Genomic DNA, 18061 nt, shown 5'->3' on the forward strand with positions numbered 1-18061 from the left:
GAACCTGATATCCTGATCTGAGGTATTCTATAAATATACAGGTACATTCCAGCAATGATAGCATCTGCTTCAAAAAGAAAGAAATACCACACCATTTTGGCTATTTGTAATGATCACTAAGGGTAGCCGCAGTTTCCCTGAGAATAGCTCCTGTTCCATTTTACTGCAAGAGCATTTATATGAAGTATTTTACGGCACTTTAAGCTGCCTGATCGTCATATACAATACAACCTCTGTTGAATTCTTTCCCTTCCTTCTTTCTCTTGCCTCTCTTCCCACTCCCTGTAACAGCTGTTCAAGAGCTTGAGCTTCTGGGAGAGGTTTTGCTGCTTTCACCAGTCTTTAACACTGTTCAAAATTTAACACTGTTCATTTACAGGGTCAAGCTAGACAGCTAAGGTGAGGGTGTCACAGGAACATTTCCATGTTTGGGGTGGCATATCTGTTGCTTTTAGATTCCGAGTATAAATAAATAGTATAAATACTATCTCTTATGTGCAACCACTTATCTTCACAGAGCATGTAGGACTGTTTAAAGATGGTTGCATCTGTGCTACGTGGTGACAGCTTCCTCCTAGATGTGACCTTAAGGCTTAAATGTCTTACTATCCAAGTTGCTGAGATGACTTTTGCTGGGCCAAGGGAGGGCTGTGAGGGAGGCTGAGCAGGTAGAGCAGGTAGAGCGGGGAGATGGGTTTCTCAAGCAACATCTAAGCCTGCTTTAGCATCTCTGTTGAAAGTAGGAGAGCTGCCAGTGCTGAAGACCAAATAACAAGAGCCAGCCACAAGCTCTGGAAGGAGGTGCCAGCCAAGAGAGTATCCTGCCTGAGCTCCTCTCACAACTCCTTCGTGCTGAGCTGACAAAAGGCTGTGGGCTTGCTGAGCGGCCTGCCCTGGGCAGGCAGGGCAGTCCGGGCAGGAGGCGGTGCCGAGGCCTAGATGCCAAACTGGCAGCGTTACCAGCTGTGGTGGGGGGAGATCCAGGCTGAGGCATTTGGCCTGCCAGTAGCACCTCTCTCAGAGGCGCTATTTGGACACCAAGACTACAGAGGCCATGTGGTTTCTCCTTTGAATTTCTTCTGCTGAGTCTTGCAGACCGACTGTGGCCACTTCTCACTGAGCATGCAAATGGACAGCCCCAAACCTGAGTCTCGATTCTAGAAGCACAGGGAAGATTACGGCCTTCTGTTACCTTGTGCCCAGCAGAGCCAGGACATGGGGTGTACTTTGTTCCCCGGATCCCTCAGGAGCTGCCCCGTGCTGCTGAGAGCCAAAGCACCCAAAAGAAGCCAAGGCACAAAGGGGAGAAAGGGACCGGCCTGTGCCAGCCTGGCCAGCCCTGGGCCTCCAGGGAGCTGTGGGCTCTGGGCTGTGAGAACTTGTTCCTGTAAATTGACCTAATCTCTCCTTGGCTGTTCCGGCTGTGCTGTGACTAATGTGTGCAGGTTGCAGTTAGAGGGCTGACGTGTGAGTAAGAGTGGGTTTTTTTGTTTGTTTGTTTTGGCTTTTTTTCTTTCTCCCAGTGAGGCACTGTCAAGTCTGGGCCAGCTACTAGGGATGTAACAGCCTTTCTTCAGGAGGCCACACAGTCTACTTGCACTGACAGAGAAAGGGAGGTTTTTAATGAAAACTATTATCTTCTCTCTCTCTGTTTTCTGGGTTAGTGCTCTTTGTCAGGACATTAAACTGGTTTATTTTTTCCTTACCCATCCCTTTACACAAAACACTCTTCTGTAGGTGTCTCTTTTAACAACTTCTCTTGCTTGAGTGAAGCATCCTGATTACAGGAAAGCTCTGGGATGCTGGTTGAGGCTTGGCAAAGTCATGAAGCCCCCTGACATTGGCAACTGTTCAGGACAATCCCACCATGCATAAACCTCCTCCAGAGAAGAGGCAGGAAGGGAGATCTGGTGCTCGACTTGGTTTGTACCCCAGGAGCAGGGTCCTGAGTAAGGCTGCCCTTTCTGGTCTTGCTAACAAGGGTGAGCAGTGTGGTGTGGGCCTGTCAGCACAGCCCCGCTGCATATTATGACACGGAGGGAGAGAGAATTGCGGGTGTGGAGAACTGTGGGTGTAGAGAAACTATTCAGTGGAGGGGCGAGGTTGAAAGAAGAGGATAGGGAAGAGCCAGAGGCATAGGTGTTAATTAGGGTACCGGTGAGGGCACTCCTGCTGCTGTGGCATCGTGTATGACCTTCTTCTGGGTGAACCCTCTCTGTTGGGGCTTTTGGAGTGGGGAAGGGTCTTCCAGAGCATCTCATCCTCTGACTCACTCAGGAACTTACCACAAGGTCCTGCAGCTCCATGGAATGACAGCCCTGGTGTCTCCAGTGTCACAGTTCCTGCACACCATCAGTGGGTATGAGTTTGTGCCATGTATAGCCGCTAGCACAACCGAATGTGTAATGGCATTCAGGTATGTGCTGTCCATGTCACTCAATGATCTACCCAAAAAAGAGAATTCAGAATTAAAACTGGGCTGTGTTGTTTCCTCTCCTGTTTCTCATCCCTTCTTTGCCTATAGCAACAGATGACATATGTAATTCATGCTTCCAGAGTGGAAATGCTGACAGAAAACCTGGCAGAGTAAGTATCCTCAGATGAGGAAGAGGTAGTCCTTATGTTATCTGTACCCTTTCTCTGTGTATAAGACCCAGTAGCAGTGAGAAAAAAAATGAAATTTGCATTTTCCCATCTGCTGCTTTGGATGTAGGTGCCACATAATACAGAACATCAAGGAGTTGTGCTGAAAAGGAGCTGGTCCACAGCAAGGTCACTCATGGGTCAGGAAGCAGCAAAACAGTCTGTGCCACCCTGGGCAAGGAAGGAGGTTAATGTTTCATGGTATCATCAGCTGAGCAGAGTAGCTCTGTCAGTGTTTTGTTTGCTAGAAATTATTTATTGACAAAGTGGAGTTCCAGACCATCCAAAGGAAAATTCCTTAGGAAACTGTTGGGATTTCTTCCAAGGTAAGAAGAGCTATTTGGATCATGAATTGAAAACTGACCCAGGGATGCACACTGCCGTCAATCATTTGTATTTAGGGAAGGAAAGATTAAAACACTCTGAGGCAGAGCCAAGCACTTAAAAGGCAGAAGCCTTTGCATTGATTCCAGTGGTAAAAATGACAAACCTTGTGATTTTATGGACTGATTGCAGAGAAATGGTAAATATGAATAGGCCAAATACCAAGATCCTTGTTACAGAAAAGAGCCACTTGAGAGTACCTAAGGTCTGGCCTTTCATCACAGAGATACAATTATTGAAGAAGCTCTCATTTCAGTCCTCAGTCACAGCTTTGTGCTCAGCATCCTCAGCAGCCTTTTTTTTTTTCCCTCATATGTCAGCTTTCTTTTTGTTCCCGTGCCCAAAAAAGAAAAGAAAAAAAAAAAAAAGATGAAACTACCTGCTCTATTTTTAATCCTATTTGTCTGTAGATCAGCTGCATGTTAGATGATTCATAGATCTTTATCACTTCGTAAAGTTTGGACTATAAAAAGCCTACCCCTCTTTTTTGACTGGTAAACAACTACGTCAGCCTTACTGCTGTTACTCAAAATCTAAGCGCACACAGCACTTCTGAGATCATTTGTATGATCCCTAATGATTAGGTTCCCATTGCAGACCCTGTGGCCTTTGCAGAGCCAGCACAGAATAAGTCCACTTGTATGGCCTTCAGGAAGCATGGCTGCCTGTTTTCAGCCAGAAAGACCAAGCCAAGGAGCCCATCTGGTTAAGGAAAAGTTGGGCATGGGTGCATACTGCCAGTGGCTGGGCCCAGCAGTCTGCATCTGACGGTCATAACTTTAAAACCTAGTGCTGCTAATTAATATGGAATTTGCATGTGATGAAGGTTGGTGCCAGCAGGGCTCTTCACACTGATCCATCTGTTCTTAGGACAAGTGTGGTGGCCAGCCTTGCAGTGAGCTCTTCTATGTCTGAGTTGCTCAGTGGCTGTGGTAGGGCCCTGTTGTTTGGTTGTCAGAGGAATGAATGAGTGGTACGATGTCTCCTCAGTTAGGAGTTAGGCTACTTCTCTTGAAATAAAACTCACCAGTGGAGCTAATTGCCACTGACTGCCCTTTGAATTACCTTCTTCAGTTGGCATGTCTTCTCCAAGGTGAGTGAAGTCCAGCCCAGATCCACAGGAGAGGAATTTCAGTGAAAAAGTGCATCAAGGGCATTTGAGAAATTAGTGCTAGCTTCTTTGGGCAGGATTTCCTTAATAACTTTGTGTTTTAGAAACAAAATATTTGTGTGAATTTTCCTTTTTTTTTTTTTTTTTTCCTTTCTTTTTATGTAACTAAGAGCATAGGCTAGAATGGAGTGGAATTTGAGTAGACATTGGACAAAGCCTGAAAAAGCCTTGTCTTCAAAGGTACTTACTTGTCAACAGAAGCTGGAGCCTCTTTTGAACTAAAACTGTGGAACTGGATTAAACTAGCAACTTCTTTGGCTGGAAGAACAGCAAATCCGAGCGTGGACTTCTGGGGTTCCTCAAACTTTGTACACGAATCTCATTGCCACCTAGCCCAGCTGTAAGGTGGTGGTTGCCCTTAAGGACAGTGTACAAGCTGTTGCAATGTAATATTTTACAGTACCTATTAAACCCATCAGCTGACCCAATCTGTATCTGAAAATGTTTATCTTCTATCACACATTCACCTCCAACTAACAATTCAGTGGTTGCAAAGACTGTTTAACCTTTGTCCACAATTTTTCTTCCAAATTGAAATCATACATTAGTCTTCTCTCCTTTCTAGTGCGTATTAATATGCTTTCTGCATTTACTTTTTTAAATGCAGGCTAAAAGGGAGGAAATAGCAGTGACTGCTCTGGCTCGCTAACCTTTTCAGGCTACCGAATACCACTGGGAAAACTGGAAGCTGCTCTGTAGATTATTTTAGCAATTGTACACAAATACTTTTAAATCTGGACAACTGCTTGCACAAGGAAGGTTTTGGTTCTGAAATAGTACGTGTATATATATAGTGTGGAGGAGGATGAGCAAGGAGAAAGAGACCAAATCTGACTTATCTTAAATCATGTTTGGTACTACTAGCAGAAAGCAGCAAATATTTTGCATTCCAATTTAATCTCAATGTACCAGACCCAAACCCTTCACATAGAAAGAGAGGTTTGATGCTTCAGAGACTCTTCTGCTTCTTCCAGCATTTTTCCTCACCTCTTTTGTGGCCACTGACACAACTTAACATACAAGCTGCTTGAAGACTGAGCCCTCCAATTGCTGAGAAACTAGTGAGGGTGCAGCCACAGGAGTGCAAATGGTCTTCAACCTCACGGTTACCAGATTGTACTGGTTAGGGCTGAAGCTAGAGGGTGACACAGAAGCTCAAGGAATTGGAGGATGACTTCTGCCTCTCGATGTGATTGGGAACACGTGAGTCAGAGCTGGGAGTACTAGCGGGGTAGGTGGCTAATCCTAGACTTGCGTATCTGTATTCTCCCTGCTCTGGAGCATCTATTCATGAGGCAGCAGTGTTGGTGGAGCTGGAAGGAGGGCTCTGCCAGGGAATAAGGCCAGTATGGCAGGCCTGTTCTCCCAGCACTCCCAAAATCTGAGGAGGAGGAGCCCAACATCTCCAGCGTTAGTGTAATTACTCATACAAAGAGGTTGTCCTCCTGGGGACCCCTGTCATCTACTCTTGTGAGCAGTCTAGATCAATACTCCCTGTTTCTCCAAAATGCCTAGGGGTCTGATTCTGCTTTGTGTACAAATCTTTGTGGCAATTTATGAAGACCAATTTTAAATGGTCACCCTGCTGGGACACTGACAGCAGACACAGAGAAGCTCTGAAGAGTGGTGTTTTCTGCAGTGTATTAAATCACAAATCCTGCCGTACAGAATGCAGCAAATAAAACCTCTCTACCGGTCAGCTAAAATTGATACAAATATATAGGAGGTTTGCAAAGTTGATCTTGCAGGATTAGGCTAATTAAATGAAGGGAGGAAATCTGTCTGCCTGAATAGGTGAAAATAGAAAATTTCTGATGAAGAATTTATCTTGGTGTGCTGGTAACTGATGTTACTGCATGCGTTTGGCATCTCTTAATAGTTCTACTTTGTGTACCTTGTATTTTCATGCTGAGCACTGAACTGACTGTTTCTCTGTGGGTTTGTTCTGTTACAAGCTATTTGTTATTTAGCATCACAGTCATTTCTAGAGTCCATGTCTGTATTTCTGGTTAAATGGTTGCTTATTACCTTTATACGTTTATATAGCCAACAATACAGTGCTCAGCCAGGGGTGTCATAGTAACACACTTTCTTCTAACAAGGAGGAGTTATTCTGAATTTAAAAAGAAACCCAACCCCTAGAAAACTAGCATGTGAGATGTGGTGTTTATATTGAATTGCTGGATGAAACTGTGCAACCCTATACGCAATCAAACATGGCTAGGTTGCCTCTCCTGCCAGGGATGCCACCCACATCTGTCTGGGTTATGCCTGCATCAGCTGTTTCCTCCAGCCCTGCACCCCGTGCTGAGCCTGCTGTTGCTGGGTGTTGCTCTCTGCCTCCTGCAGCTCCCCCAGGCTCCCTGCAGCTCTCAACACCCTCTCCTGCAGGCAGTCGCTCCTGCTCGGCCCCGGGTGCCACTGATTTCCTGAGCCTGCTTGTGCAAGAGACCCTGATGGGTCGAGATCATGGCAAAAACCTGGAGGTAAGTGAGTGTAGATTAAAGAGATGTTTTTTATCAACACGTCTGTAGATAAATGGCAAAGCACAGTAGCGATTCTGCAATTCCCTGTGTCAGGCAAGGCTCCCATGGGCAGCTCTTTGCAGGAAGTGAAGAAGCTTTCTGGAAATACACTGAAATTCAAGAAACAACACGTACGGACCTAGAGCACAGGTTCCCTGATCAATTTGTTCATTAGGCAATGATTTGTTCTGAGAGCAGAAACAGCATTTAGCTTTCAGAAGTAAAAGCAGTGCAATTTCTAGACTTACTCTAGGACCAGTTTGCCCACTTTTATTCAAGAAGTAATGAAAACAAACCTTCCCACTCTATAGCGCCTAATACTCTTTCTGTATTGGTGGCCTATTTTTCTTAAGGACAGGGAGGGACCATTGAGTCACTCATAATCTCATGCCCTCCTCCTCCTCTCATTTAAATATTAATATGATGAATTATTACTAGAGTAACAGCTGTGCACTACTCATATCACAGGAACATAACCTTCTCCTCATCAGATCACAGCTATTCCTGACTAGCATTTTCTGGTCGACCTTCTCACTTGTTGTGTACTACTTTTTAAAAATCAGTTTGTTAGTTCTGGTGTGGTGTCACTAGAATAAATGTTTTGTTCTGTTCTTTCTGCTTAAATATTTATGATACTGAGGAAGTCAAAAGATAGCTTCAGTAATGGTAAGTTCAATGTCTGTGTGTATTCTCTTATGAGATTTGTTTGTTTAGAGAGAAAAGCATATGAAGGATTAAGAGCAAGCAAACTAACATTTAAAAACCTCTCTCTCTCTGAGAACTGCCAAAATAAGAATATATTGTCTTTTATATAAATGAAAGCGTTATATATTAGTCAGATGATATCTCTAGATAATTAAGAGGAATAACTAACATTGTACTAAGAAGTACTAACATATTGCATTCTCTGTAAAGTATTGTAAGAGTGACTGCCGATAACTTGTGAGACAAATCTGTAAAGACTAATGAAAATAAATATTTAGCATTAAACAAAGAAAAGAAGGGCTATGAAAGAGAGAGAAAACACTAGGAGTTAGCTCAGTAAGACTAGAAATACAAAGGTAAAGTATTCACAGACAGATTTGAAAATGTTATGAAATGTTAAGTTCTGTGGATAAAGGTCCTCCTCCGCTAAACATCTTTTGACTGTTTCGTGTGTTTGTGCATGTGTGTACGTGTGGTTTAATAAACCCACACATTCTTTCTCTTTTAAAATGTCACTCCTTGTTGTGCTTTCATGGTGGCTGGTTTTGTTGGTTTCTGGACCACTGCTCTGGAGAAATCAGTTTTCCCGGATTTTCCCATTTGCTTATACTGAGCTCTGGATGAATTTTTTCCCAAACTTCCTTGAATTTTAATTCACTGCTCTTGTTATTTAGGAAGAAAAAATCTGAAATGCTCTTACAAAGGCTTTAAAATGAAATGTCCATATTTTGATTTGAAAATTCTCATTTTAAAATGTTGATTAGCAACCAGTGTCCTCAAGTCAAACAAAATGCTTTCAATTTGAATAAATGATTGTTTTATTGATTTTCTTAAATACCTCATGAATGTAATAGGGAACCTGAAAAAAAGAATTGAGTGTGGCCCAACTTATAAACTGTGCCCTTCTTTTCCCACTCCTTAGGAAATTTGTAGAAACCTTGTTTTCCAGACAGCCTTAACAGTGACCAGAGGAAGGGAGGAGGGAGATTTTCTACTGCCTGTGAACTTTTCCCATTCAAAATCAATGCCTAACCACATTTCTGGCTAGGGGAGGTGGTGAGAAGGAAGACTGAAAACAGAGGGCTGAAAAATGTCTTTCTACAATCACTGAGCTCCCTGATGTAATGTTAGAAGTTATGCTGTTACTTCTTACTTTTCAACTCAATACTTTTTTTTCTGAACAAGTACTTCACTGGATACAAAGCACCCAAGCCTGACTGCTTGCAATTCCCGTTGTAGCCAGCAAGGGTAAGCTAATAGACTGGGACATGCTCATCCCAGGCAGGATTTCACCGGCAGGTAGCTAAGTATGCTCTCTCTCTCTGTATATATAGTTATACAGACACTTTTTCCTGTGTGTGTTCTGTTCCTCCTAAAGTTCATGGGAGTCGGAAATGATTTTTATTTTCTTTAACTTACAATTCACATCATGGTGTTTGTTGTTTGTTTGTTTTTTTGTTTGTTTGTTTTTTAATTATTGTGAAGTGAAGATATTGCAAATTATTTGACAAATATGTTGCTTTAATAGGGGGAAAACAAAACAAAACAAAACCAACTATATCTTATTAAACTTGTAGCATATCTCTAGATAAGATCCCATTACAAAGAGTCCCTTCAGATGATTATCTGCTGTGATTGCAAATGAACCTTGTAGCAATCTCGTAACAACTGTGCTCATGGACGGAAGAGAAACCTGCTGTCAGAACTACAAATAATTTACGTAACACAATTTAAAGCTCTAACAAAATGTTCCCTTGTTAAGAGGATTGCTATACTTAATGTGTGAGATGGAAATACTTTCTGAAGGTCAGGAATGCATCGAAGATAGATTAGATCTCTGCAAAAGACAAAAAATAGTTTTTTAGCAGGAGTTTTTCCTCCGTCAGACATTCAACTTGGCATTCTCTGAAGCTTATATAAGCACAGCTTCATTACTGCAAATGCTGTCTTCTCTGCAGAGGGAGAGGAGTGTCAGTGCTTCATCTCTGCACGTGGGAAAAGATAACTGAAGGTAGTCTGGGGGCAGCAACTGCTCTTTGCCACCACCACCAGCACAAATCAAGATTTGTTTTAAAGACGAGACGGGTGGATTTGGGGACATATTTCCTAGCCTTCTGCCTGTGACAGCTCTCAGCATTTTGCTGAAGGATCACAAGCAGCTTGTGTACCTCCTTCAGGTGAGATGCTGAAGCTGCAGTGGGTGCCCAGCTGCCAGCAGCAGGTGAGCGCAGGCAAAGTCCTGCAGGGTGGCAGCGGTGTGGGATTGGGTGAGCTCATGGCTGTGCTGTGGCCCCAGCCTGTGCAAGCAGGAGCAGCAGGATGGAGCTGTCTCATTTCAGGATCTTCTGCTCATGCCCATAACTCAGTAAAGGTTCCAGGCCCAGGCCAGCCACGGAATGACAGGGAGCTGGAACAGCCTCTGCTAGGGCTGAAGGGCTGTGCCTGTAATCCAGGAAAGGCATCAGGACACTGAGTTGTGCTCTTCAGCTCAGTGACCTGCTTGCTTATGCTCCATCAGGAGTTAATGCTGTCTTCATAAAACTGTCATTTGACCTGAATTTGACATGTTGGAAAACAGCTTTGTGAAACCTGGCTTTTCATAATAGGATTGAGGGGAGAGGAGGGGAGTCTTGAAGTGCTTGTCATGTATGATAGCATGGAAATAATAAGAAGGTACAGCCTCTGTAACCATCAAAAAGGCAGGCTAATGTTTCCTGCCACTTCTCTTCCCATCTCCTGCGTTCCTACAGCCAGCCAAAGGCTGAGATTATGGAGAAGCTGACACTGGAGACTATTTCATAGAACCCGAATAATTGTATAGAACAGAACATGATGGGACACATTGAATGGGGCACTCCACAGCCCCAGTGCTGAACGTTCAATGCCACTGTGCAGTCTTCCCTGTACCCCCAGCCACCTCTCAGCAACCCATGGAGAGCACACCAACAGTGCTCCTTCGGTCTCAGAAACTCTCTGCAACCCGCCCTTTTTTAGCCCTAATGTGTCCCTGTGTAGGAAGGCCCTCATCCCACCACCTCTCTCAACAAGGCTAGTGGCTTTCCAGCCCCCGGGACACATCAGGTAAAGGCTACCTGGAAGTGCAATGCAGCCTGTGTTGGGTGTCTGGGCAAGGTGGAGAAGAAGCTGTGCGTGCGTCTGTCCCTTTGCCCAAAAAGAGAAGTGATGGGGAGCAGGTACACGTGTGGGGAGCAGCTGTAGGGCAGCGACATGGCTAGGCAGAACATTGCACCTGCAGCCACTTGCTGGCTCTGGTGAGGCTGGGGAGCTCCTGTGTTAGGACTGCTGTGGTGCCCCCAGTGCTTGCTCTTTTTTGATAGACACGACTTTGCTGACTGCTAACTCTTTCCATGGAAAGGTTTTGTGTCAGGTATGTTCCCAAATCTGAACTTTGCTGGAAAATTTAGCTCAAATGCTTTGTCATTTTAGAAGAACTGGTTTGGAGGAGAGCACTGATTTTATCTTACCCTTAAAGCAGGTCAACAAAAAGTCTTTAAAAGTCCCTTGCCTGTGCTACGACAGGAACACACTCTTAAAATCTGGAATCAAAAATGCTTTTTTTTTTTTTTATCTTTGTGGAAAATTGCCTGATGTCTTTGAATGGGAGACCTTAGGTTTTGGAGACTGGATAGAAGTGGTAGCAGATGAATTCCCCAAGCAGTCTGTCAGTACTGGGCGTGCTCCAGCTGAGCTAACTTCTGAACAGGAATTTTCCTGTGACTGCATCCATGGACTGCTGCAGGCTGTGTTGGGTTTGGGCTCCTTAATTGAACATAAGCGGACTGTTCCTCCCATGAACAGCTTTTAATGGCTTCTGTTGGCTCAAGGTAAGAAGCTGGAGGCAGCTGCCTGGCTCACAAGCAGAAGAAAAAAGGACTGAATAGGTATGGAATTTTTAAGGAATAGGCTGGGGAAAAAATAATAAAATAAAATAAAACTTGTAAAAATGAGATTTGAATTGGAATGGAGAAAAGCAAATAGAACCTGGGAATTGACTGGGAGATGGGAGGAGACTGGGAGAAGTTGGTCGAGTGGCTGAAAGGGAGTGGAGAGGCTGGCATGGAGGGTGTGCAAACACAGCTTCTTGGGGATGTTCTGGTGGTGGGGAAAATCCAACATCCTGGACAGAGTCTAGAATAATCTGCAAAAAGCTGAGAATTCAGAGCTTCTGGGATCTGCAAGCGGTAGAAGAAGTACCAATCACTTTGAAAAGCTGAGTGGGGGAATAAAGTACCAATCACTTTGAAATGTTCTAGGAATCTCAAATTGTGCATCTGCTATTAAAGGCTACTGTGACCCTGATCTTTGTGACTCACTTCAGGGAAGCGGAAATGATAATATCCTGGTAGCCGTGAAGATTGAAGAAAGTAAATTAATGGGTATTTGCAGAGCCCTTAAACTCTGTAAAGTAGAAAATTCTTCTGTGTTTCTGTCCTCAGACCAGGACAATACGTGATGAATAAGACACAGGGCAGTACATGGATTTTATTTTTCTTGGTATCCAATTACTGCTAATCAGGTGAGCACTATCTATCTTGTGCAACGAACGGAGCAGAGCACTGAGCACTTGCAAGAAGAAAAAGGAGTATCTGCTCGTGCAGTCAACCTGTGCCGGAGCAGATAGAGCTTGTTCTGATTACTGTGATTGTCAGGGCTGATACAGCTCCCTTGAAAGGTCAGGGAACTTTACTAGCTGACATTAAGGCCCATATTCCCATGTTCAACTGCTATCTGAAACATTACAGCAATCAAGAAGATAAATTTTCTTGCTCCTCTGTGTAAAAAGGTTCAAAAGTTTCTGTTACTGCCCTGCTGTTTCATTTGATTTCAGCAGTTACTGCAGGTTCTTGGTTGAAGTTTTCCAACCTGACAATGGACTGTTGAAGCCTTGCCACTGATTTACCGTTCCTCCTATCAATGATTACATCTGCGTTGTTTACTAACAAGTATCATTGGACCCAGGATGATAAACACTGTGTACATGGCAGTACTTTGATCGCAAATTGTACATATAGTCCTTGAATAATTTTTACTATGAGCAAATGGATTGCCTTAATTATTTAAATGGGGGTATTATCACAGACCATAATAATCTCATTTTTCTCAAGTAGATAGTCCATGCAGCTGTGGAAATACCAGCTTGGGTAATCTGTCATGAGAAAATAAATAGCCAACATCTTGAAACCTGTGCTGGGTTGAGGGGGAAAACAGCAAGTGCGTGTGTGTGTGTGTGTGTGTGTGTGCAGCAGATGGGCTTGAGAGTCCTAAGTCCTCCTTGGGGCTGCTGTTGGAGCAGCATGGTTGGGGCAGCAGCAGTGACACTCCTTGTCCAGCCCTGCCAGGGTGGTTCAACTCTGATGGCAAGAGGTGAGACTTGTGCCCATCCTTGGCTTCTGGGATAACTTTTCCAGAAGTCTGTAGCTAGAGAGGCTGTCTGTCCTGGAGAAGTAAGCAACAAAGAAAAGCTTAGAGATTTGTAGGCTGCAGTCTGTCCCTGCGGGCCGCTGTGTCAAGGCACAGACTGCCAGGAAGAGTTTTCCCACTGTTGTCTGGTGGCTGAAGCCTAATTGTTTGTTGCTTTGGGTGACTAAGTGGAATCTCCCACTGTGTAGCCTGACCTTGTCACAAATATTCTCCCACTACTGAGCACAAGTGAATGCACTTGCACACCTATCCTCCGTGACACTGGATGCAAGGGAACAGAAACTGGCCTTTCAGCTGGATTGTGGCACTATGAGCTGCTGGGGACATCAGACATACAGACCGTAAAACAGCTCTTGCTGTCAGCCAGTACAGTGTCACAGGGCACATCTGTGATGACACCGAGGTCTGTTGAATTGCAGCAATCATGAGAACGACGTATTGCAATTACCGCTGGTCCAAAGGTTGAAACTCTGCTTCTTTGAATCATCTCTCATGCTTTTGTTTTGGGAGTGTCTAGATTAAACAATAAGAAGAAATGTGAGATAATGGCTAGCAACTTTTCTGTTTACTAAAATAGGCTTATTGATTTTAACTAAGGATTAAATGCTTCTCCAGTGTTTGATAAAACGCAGAGAATGAGGGCAGAATATCTTTCCCTTGCCACTAAATACAGCTTTAGATGTACATGTTATCTCTTAAGTTTTGGTTTTAACAGCATTGGACCAAATGTAATTGAAATCTGTTTAGAGATTTCAATGCTGGAGATAAGAGAATGCTGATACACTAGAAAGTGGAGGGTTTCTCTACCTGTTTTAATCTTTCTTAATTCCAGCTCACTTGCAAAGTCAATCTTGCTACTCAGATCATGATAGAACCTGCAGGCATAATGATACAGTGAAATATTTACCTATACTAGATAACTTTCTCTATTTCGAGCTGGTTCTTGGTGACTTCTTAGCACTCAGTGTCCTGTGGAGGCATTTCTGAGAAGCAGTCTGCATTGGCTCTGTACAAGAGAAGTGTGTCTTTGTGGAGCAGGCTCTTTAGCAGTTCAATGAACAGGCATGTGAACATGTTTTCTCAGAGGTCAAGAAACAAAAAAAGATAGACATGTTTTCTTTTCCAAGCACAGAAAAGAACAAAGTCTGGGTTTAAAGTTCCAGGTGTTTTTGTTTTGGTTTGGTTTGTTTGTTCGTTTGTTTGTTTGTTTTATATGCTAGTGATCATTAGGGACAGTTGGATCTCGGGCACTGGCATTCTCACCGAGCTCTGCAAAGGCTGGCAGCCTTGGCCACCTTCTCTTTTACCCTCTCAATCTCTTTTTCTCTCGTGCGCACACACACACAGTGTGTGAACACCCACTAACAAGTAGGTTTGCTTTTATTTACTGGAATTTATACCTAGGCAGATGTATTCTGTTTCTGTTTGCACAGCCTTTAACGGAGAAGGTTTGGGATGGCCCAGTTTCAACACTGCTTGTCATACTTCTGATAGAGGTAATATTTCAGAAATAACAAAAAATCAGTCAAATTTAGCGCCTCCAATTGGAAAAAAAAAATCAAATTCCTCTTTAGAGTTGTTTAAATTTAGAGCATTGGTAAAATCAGCTGCTCAGTACAAAAGCTTTAAAAATGCATCATGTATCCTTTACTGCTTTCATAGATAGGGAGTATCCTTTTTTGAATTGCATCCTTTTTTATCTGTCATGGGAACAGATAGGTAACAATGAGTAGATTCTCCACGTCTGAAAGCAGGAGGCCTCTGAGGTATGGCCACGAGAAGGGTCAAATATGTAATTATTGGCTGAAGAAAAATACCTGCAGAAGTCTCAGGCTAGCAGGCCTGATGCCGGGTCTGCAGGAGGAACAGCGGTGGGTGGCTGTGACGATGCCTGTGGGCAGAGCTGTGTTACAGACACGCTCCTGCACTTGTAGTGCCTGCTGCAGACCGGAGACTGGTTTGTGGCCTCTTTGAGGCCAGCTCTCCTGGCCCTGCACGCTGCTCAGCTCCGGTGTGGGAACGTGCGGGTCTCAGACATGGGAGGTGCACAGTTTATTACTGCTGCTTGTGGTCTTCTGTGTACAGCACGTGGTTTGGTCATCGGTGGCGCAAAAGCATGGCAAGGAGTGGGCTGCCTGCTGGGGTTAGGAAGAGGAGCACCTTGGCAGTGAGGCGCTGGGGGAAGGCTGCAGTTGCTGAGCTGCGGTTAAATCTGCTGAGAGCTCTGCCATGGACTTAAGAGAGCTGAGAGTTTGCCTCTATTCCAAATAAATGCTTTATGTGGGGATAAATCATTGGGCTTTACCTTCACGGAGGCTGATAGGAACAAAATGAGACAGGGAACTGCTTCTCTGTTCTGTCCTGCTATCGCAAAGAGGAACAGATAGTACTTGGGGTCAAATGAATAGATAAAGATTAACCTCCGAGCAGCTATTATTGGAGCCCATTTAAAGCAGTTTGAGTTGGAAGAGACTTTGCTGAAGCTGCTGGGAAATGCCAGGGTAAGAAGATGATCCCACTGTTTGGCACCAGTCAGAGTCTGGAGGATCTCCAGTGCGTGTGCTGGCACTAATAGCATGTAAGGAGGGGAAAGCCCCTCCTCGACAGTAAAAGACAAAGCAAGTTTAGACAATTCTACTCAATTTTTCCTCTTCAAAGGAAAAAATATTTTTCCTGTTTTTCATTGTAGTGTTGTTGCAAGCAAGTCTATTTTTTGCTAGAGCTGTAATGAGCCTAGAGATCCTGTGTTTCATAAGGCTGATACCCTCTGCTGTAAATGATGCTTCTGGGCATTATTATTATTTTTTTTCTGTGTAGTAGTCAATGGTACAAGTCCCTCTTTCCTGAGCACTACAGACAGTTGCCCTCTGTGGAGTGGACTGAGATCTTGCATCATTTCCTGTCATCTGTCCAAAGCTATTTATAAAATGTCTGCTGATTCTGGCACATGGCAAAACCCAGATTTCATGAGAAAGCAAATAGTTCAGAAATGTGTTCCTTCACAGCAAGTGTCTGAAAACTGGTGAGAAAATCTGAAATATCCTAGAAAATCATAATGAAATTTAAGGTATAATGGGGCTGGAGAATGTGAGGAAATAAATAGTCCCATATAGTTATATTGAAAACCTTTAGAAATAGATAATGCAATATGTACTGAAAAAAAAAAGTTATGGAATATTAAGGTACAGAAGCTGGTTCCAGAGCTCTCTGTTATTAAAATAAAAACTTGGGTTTTGATGTCTGAAGATGTAACAAAAGCAACTTAGGTTAGCTTGTGCAATGCTGAATATTTGCCATCTAATTTGATGGTAGATTTCCCACATTTCTGATATCCACTGAAGGTAAAAAAAAAAAAAAAAAAAAAAAAAAAAAAAAAAAAAAGACAAGAAGGTAATTAGCACTGCTGATGACGCTCAGGTTTCCTCTCTCTCTGGCTTCAGGAGAGTGGCTGTGGTAGGAGTCTGACAGCGGCAGTAGGAGGCACTCAGAGGAGCAGCGTGCTTCCAAGTGGATATGCTGCTGCTGCTAAGCGCTATTTTGGGAATGCTGAAGAGTGTTGGCCACAGCCAACCCTGAGCAGCAGCACTCTCATCAGCTGCCCACCCGCCTGCCTCGACCCTGCTGGCGGGCACAGTGCTTCTTGCCTGTTGATCTTTCACCATCCAGCACACTTTTACTTGTCAAACAGTTGCACCCGTGAGCTTTGGGCACGGGCACTGCTGTGTGCAGGGCAAAGTGAATGGGAGGTGTCTCTGCCTGAGAGGTCATGAATTAGTTGCAAAGATACTATTTCTTCATGTGCCTCAACATCCAGCTTGTTTTATCCCGTTTTCACTGAAGTACCACTGTGACTCGTGTAGCCAAGGCTGGATTTAAGTCAACATCCCAGTCATGAAGGCCCCTGCAGGAGGTAAAGCTAAGCAGCAATAGAGGTCTGCGACTCCTTCAATACGACCAATTAGTACTGCTTTCCAGTCCCCAAAGGTCTCCTGGCAGCACCAGGTCTCTTCTTGATCACTGACAAAGATTTGCTCCTGGCTGTGCACCAGTCCATGTGCAGTTTATTGCAAAGCAATCTTTGAAAGTGTTTGAAATGTCTCAACTCACTCCCTGTGCCTCCTTTCTCCCCTTATGAGCTCACAGATAGCTTTTGTTGCTATTTGATATGTAAAAGTTGCGTAGCCTCAGGCTGAAATAAGCGTATCAACTACTGCACGTGTATTTGTATTGAGCTTTGCCCTTTGTAAATGTATTTCAAGAAGATTCTGGTGTTGGTGAAAATGTTAGCAAATGTTAGTGTGATTTTTTTCTCTGTAAATGGCGAGCACTGCAGCACCAGCTGTATTTACAATTGCACAGCAGAGGCTTTATCTGTGTAATGCAAGAGCAATTAAAATGCTGCAAAATGCTTCATGTAGGAAGGCTTACTGTTCTACAGGAATGAACAAGAATAGTTCCGCATGGACATATGTATACTTCTACAGTTACATGTGGTAATTCTAGAAGGAGATATAATTCTTCTACATAAATCCATCTTCAGACCTTTTCAACTTCTGCTCAAGAGCTGCAGTACTTTCCAGTAGCTATCCAAAAAACAAATGCATTTTGCTTTTGCAGAGACCACCCCATCCTGCTTCCAGGGCATGCCTCCACTCTGGAATACCCAAGGTATTACAGATATTTAAATGACATCTGTACAGCAATATGCTTCCTTACCACGACAGCAGCACTGCATCCAGTGCAACAACTAGCACAGAGAAGCCTTAGATAATTGCTTTGGTGCCACTTCTGCGAGCAGGCATGTTCTCTAAACTGCTTCTGAACTTGAGATGTTGGATGTGGGGCTCAGAGCAGCGCCTCAGTGCAGTCAGGAGGCAGGATTGAATGGGGGAGGACTGTCACACACAATTGCCTTGTACCTGAAATGCTGAAAAAAGACACCAACATTTGGTGTTTCTTGTTTCCACTTCATCCTATGCTTTGCCTTGTCACAACAGTTCTGTTCTGCTTTCTGTAGAATATTTTTCATCTGTAGATTCATCCACTGACAGGATCTACAGCATCACTACAGCACAACGCCTGTGTCCCGCACTGGGAAGTTAGAAGAAATGCAGATCACTTGGAGCACCCAAGCATGCAAATGTTGGTACTAGTCATCCTTTAAAATGTCATTAAACCTAACACACACTAT

General features: G+C 43.8%; 1 protein-coding gene across 1 annotated transcript in view; it reads left to right on the top strand.

Moving 5' to 3' along the window:
* Positions 1-7216: 7216 nt before the first annotated feature.
* MAPK6 (mitogen-activated protein kinase 6) overlaps positions 7217-18061 on the top strand; it is a 29457-nt gene continuing 18612 nt past the window's right edge. Inside the window, exon 1 of the mRNA XM_082769110.1 lies at positions 7217-7389. The gene's annotated coding sequence lies outside the window, so the exon portion shown is untranslated. The remainder of the gene's footprint in view (positions 7390-18061) is intronic.

This window comes from Aythya marila (assembly GCF_965140915.1).
Source record: "Aythya marila genome assembly, chromosome: 11".
Classification (NCBI taxonomy): Eukaryota; Metazoa; Chordata; class Aves; order Anseriformes; family Anatidae; genus Aythya; species Aythya marila.